At 60.2% G+C, this 4,392-nt stretch overlaps 1 long non-coding RNA gene across 3 annotated transcripts; it reads right to left on the reverse strand.

The window, feature by feature from the left end:
• Positions 1-371: 371 nt before the first annotated feature.
• Positions 372-3,952, reverse strand: LOC140850712 (uncharacterized). Of its 3 annotated transcripts, none has more exons than XR_012133723.1 (3): positions 3,877-3,952; positions 2,645-2,791; positions 372-598 (listed from the first exon to the last, which is right to left on the reverse strand). It is a non-coding gene; the product is annotated as an uncharacterized lncRNA (long non-coding RNA). The 3 variants fall into 3 exon arrangements; XR_012133728.1 differs by lacking the exon at positions 3,877-3,952 and adding an exon at positions 3,812-3,874; XR_012133718.1 differs by lacking the exon at positions 3,877-3,952 and adding an exon at positions 3,131-3,868.
• Positions 3,953-4,392: the final 440 nt, after the last annotated feature.

Here is a 4,392-nt window from a genome sequence, read left to right on the forward strand (position 1 = left end):
TTCCGTACCAGAAGGGTACGGGAGCTGAGACCCTGTGCCAGCTTCTGAGAGGCTTCTTTGAGGCTGGCGCTCTCCTTCCATTCCTGCCCAGCACCCCACATCTGCAGGCTTTCCAGTCGTTCACCCTGCTCCCTAGGGATGGCCTGCCGTCCCCCTGTCCGCCTCCTGCGGGTGTCTCCGTGCCTCCTGAAGCCGTGCTGCTGCAGGGAGCCGGGGAGGGCCGCTCTGGCTCGGCTTGTCCTCATGCCCATTTGCAAATAGTTTTGCTCAAGCAGACCTGAAATGCCTTCTGGCAAAGACTGGCCTCCTTAATCTGCGTGTTATGTCTGGATTAAAGGGAATCTGGGCATGTTTTTATTCATTAGGTTTTATTCACTAAATTGCTATTTGTAAGAACTGGGTGGTGTCCAGAAAGCCACTAATGGGCTTGAGGTCTTTCCTCCCAAATATGTCCTCAAAGAACAGATCAAACTGGGATTTCAGAATAGGCAGTACTGGCATTCCCGAAGTCAGATCACTGCATGTATTGGTAGAGTGGGTACAGACGCCCCTCTTCTCCCCCTGGGGACTCCTCCACAAACCTCCTTTCAGACGTCTCCTGTCAGAAGTGGAACTGGTATGTTAGGGGGGCTCTCGGAATTCTCCTTGGCCTCCGTCCCACTCACATGCTGTCAGCGATATTCTCATCCAGGGAACATCTCTCCTCATCCTTGTGCACATGCACACACACACACACACGATGATAACACACACGCACACACACAATGCGTGGATGGTTCCACACACACAGGATTTTCACACCGTTTTGTATGTTTTGTTCTTGCTTGTGGGGCAAATGTCTTTTGAACCTGGAAAGAAGTTACCATGGGCCTGGCTGGGGCATCGAGTACATACGGCTGACGCTGCCTGTCCCAGTCACAGTACAGATAGGACCAGCCCTCCCAAGCAGTGCTTAGGACCAGGTGCCAGCTCCGTTCGGGTCGGCTCTCACGGCGGGTCTCTGGCTCTCATGGACCCGAATGAACACGGACCCTGTGTGGGGCAGCCGCCTCTATCCTCAACCGGGCACTATGCGGGGACCCGTGTGCTCTCTGTCCACACTGGCAGAGGCAGAGAGGACTGTCCCCGCGGCAGGGCCCAGGAGGGCCGCAGCACTGGGCTTTGTTCCTCACCGGGCATCCTGGCTAGTGATCGTCACGTATGTCCCCCAGATTTGGGTATCCGGATTCAGCCATTTCTGTGAGGCTTTTGTTTCCTATCTTGGGACTTAGAGAAATAACAGAAGGATGAGCAGGAATGACTACGTTCGCTTCATGGGATGGGAACTGTGTGCATTTTACATCCAGGCCCTTCAATGCGAGGGGCCGCGCTGACATCCACTACAGAGCCCCAGCCCCTCCTCCCGGAACGCCTGGTGGCAGCCTCTAAGCAGGGTTGGCAGGAAAAGGGGTGTTTTGAAGTCCTGTTATTTCAATATTGTCTGAGTTCCTTCCCTTGGTATAAGTGCCCCACTGGTACCAGCCCTCCGTCAGCCAAGGGCCGGAGACCGGCGATGCTGCTGCTGAGCCTGGCGGGGCTGCCCTGGCCACGGACCAGGCCCTCCCAGGAAGCAATGAGGGCCAGGTGCCAGCTCCGCTCTGGTCGGCTCTCACCGTGGCCTCCGGCTCTCACGGACCCGAGTGAATCAGAATGAAGCGGAATGCCTCTGGAGCCGCTCTGAGGTTGGCAGCCAGTCCTTTCCTCCGGCGCCACCCGCATCCCGGTTCTGACAGGGTCCCTGCCCCTCCTGTCGAGCCCTCAGCCCCTGCTGCACCATCTGCCGGCTCCCTGGCTGGCATCCACCCCTTCAGCCTCCCAGCTACAGCTCTGAACCTTGGAGAGCCGGAATGCGGTTTAGCAGGAAAATGAATCTGAAATCTTCCCTCCGGGCCCCGCCTTTGCTTTCCTCTCCTCCCCTCCCCCCAGGACCAACTCATCTGCCAGTCCAACCTCCAAGTAGAGCTGAGGCCAACTGGGCGACCTGCCCACACTTGTCAGCTTCTTTGACCAGATGACAGGAGAGCAGCGCTTAGCCAGGAGAGGGCTGCGCGTCCCTGCCTGCGAGAACTAGAAGTGCCGTGAGGCAAGGGGGGCGGGGGCCAGAAGGTTCTCTCAGGCTGCTGAGGAGCTGCGGCAGGGTGGGATGGCCCCATCCGGAGGGGACACTAAGCCAGTGTGTATGGTGTGTGTTTGTGCCTGCATGTTCATGCACTCCTGTGACCACACATGCGTGTGTGTGTAAAGGTGTGCAAGCTTGTGCACATGCATGCATGCACTCGAGCACATTCATGTGTACATACATCAGAGAGCATATGTTCAAATGTGCACATGCACACACGTCACACAATGCAGTCACATGTGCATCTACATATAGTGTGTGCAGGCACATGCATGTATATTTGTGCACATGTGCATGTGTGTGTGAGCATGCATTCCTGGCATGGCAGAGAAAGAGCATGAGGGGGCATCTGGATCCCCCCGGCTATTTGGAGGCCCTGTGGTGTTCCATGGCGCCCACCCCTGCCCCGGCGCTGACATGAAGTGTGCGCCAGCTCTTGCACCTGCTGTGCCCTGGCTGCCCCTGCCACATCCTTGCTGTGCATACCTGGAGCTGCAGGGCCCGCCAGAGCAGGCCTGGACAGTGAGCTTTGCCACAGGGTCCCGGCCATCAGCAGGACGCAACGCACAGATTCATTCCTCGACTCTGTAACAGTTGTCTCAGAGCGATGTCCTGTGTGTCCTGACCTCTGGACTGTGGGTGCAAGAGATGATGAGAAGAAGCGGCACTGCCAGTGGTGGGAGGATGAGCCAGGCTTGGGAGGAGTCTCAGAAGTCGCCTGGTTGCCAGACCGCTGGACGCTTTATCGGAAGTGACCTCTGCAGCAGCCCATTCCAGTGTCTCTGTCCTTGTGGGAAACCTGTTCTCCTGGCTTCCGGTCACCACCCCGCCTAGTTCATCCTCCCTCCCTGACCGCCACCTCTCTCTCTGTTCCCGGGTTCCATGCTTGGCCTCTTTGCGGCCTGGGCACAGCACCGGGGTCCCACCCCAGGGGCAGCCACGCCCATGCAGAGGCCCCGTCTCTGTGTCTACCTGTGATGCCCGGCAGGCTCCAGATCTGCATTGCCAGCTGCCCCTGGACCTCTCTGCTGGGAAGGCCCACACATGCCTCCAGACCAGCTGCGGGGGCCGAGCTCATTTGGGCTCATCCCAGACCCGCCCCCGTCTGCACTCCGTCCTGGGAAAGGCCCTTCTCTCTGCCCTCCCCCTCCCATCATCTGGACTGGCGCCAGGAAGTCCCGGGGTGCTTGCTGGCAAAGCCCCCGCCCCACTCTCCGGCAGGCACCCTCCCCTTCCGTCCTTGGGCTCCCATCCTCTCGGGTCTGGCCGCGTCCAGAACCCCCGCGCCGGTCCCCCTGCCCCGGGTTGGTGCCCGCCACGCCTCGCAGCGCCCTTCCGCCTGACGCACACGATTTCAGCCCGCGCTGCAAACCGCCCTCACTGAGCACCCTCGCTGTGCGGACAAAGCCCTCCTCTCCTCCGCTTAAACTGCCTCCTTGGCTCCCGAGGGCTCTGCAGGGCACCCGAGACCCCTCCGCGGGGCTTGCCCGCCCCCCGCCTCCCGCGCACCCCTGGCTCCCAGGTGCCTCCCGAGGCTTCACCCTATGCATGGCCTCCTCTCCTGCCTCCCTCCCCTGGGGGCTGTGGAAGGCACTCCCGCTGCCCCCAGCGCGGCCCCGGGTACTGCTAGAGAGGACAGCCCCTCCACTTCACCACCAGATCCTGAGCTCCTCTCATCTGCCTGTGAGACTCCGGTCAGGGGAGCATGGGTGCTGTACCTTCAGTCTTAGTGAGGGTTTGGGAAGTGGAGGCAAGGACCACTCCCCGTCCTGCCCCGTGATAGGTGAAGAGACCAGTCCCTCCCCTTGTCCCGGCCCTGTGATTGGAGGGAGAGACCATGCCCGCCCCATCCCGGCCCTGTGATTGGAGGAAGAGACCACACCTCCCCATCCCGGCCCTGTGATTGGAGGAAGAGACCACACCCTCCCCATCCCAGCCCTGTGATTGGAGGGAGAGACCACGCCCTCCCCATCCTGGCCCTGTGATTGCAGGGAGAGACCACACCCTCCCCATCCTGGCCCTGTGATTGGAGGAAGAGACCACACCCTCCCCATCCTGGCCCTGTGATTGGAGGAAGAGACCACACCTCCCCATCCCAGCCCTGTGATTGGAGGGAGAGACCACACCCTCCCCATCCTGGCCCTATGATTGGAGGAAGGGACCACACCTCCCCATCCCTGCCCTGTGATTGAAGGAAGAGGCCACGCCCTCCCTGTCCCTGCCCTGTGATTGGG

This window comes from Manis javanica, chromosome 1, assembly GCF_040802235.1.
Source record: "Manis javanica isolate MJ-LG chromosome 1, MJ_LKY, whole genome shotgun sequence".
NCBI classification, from domain to species: Eukaryota; Metazoa; Chordata; class Mammalia; order Pholidota; family Manidae; genus Manis; species Manis javanica.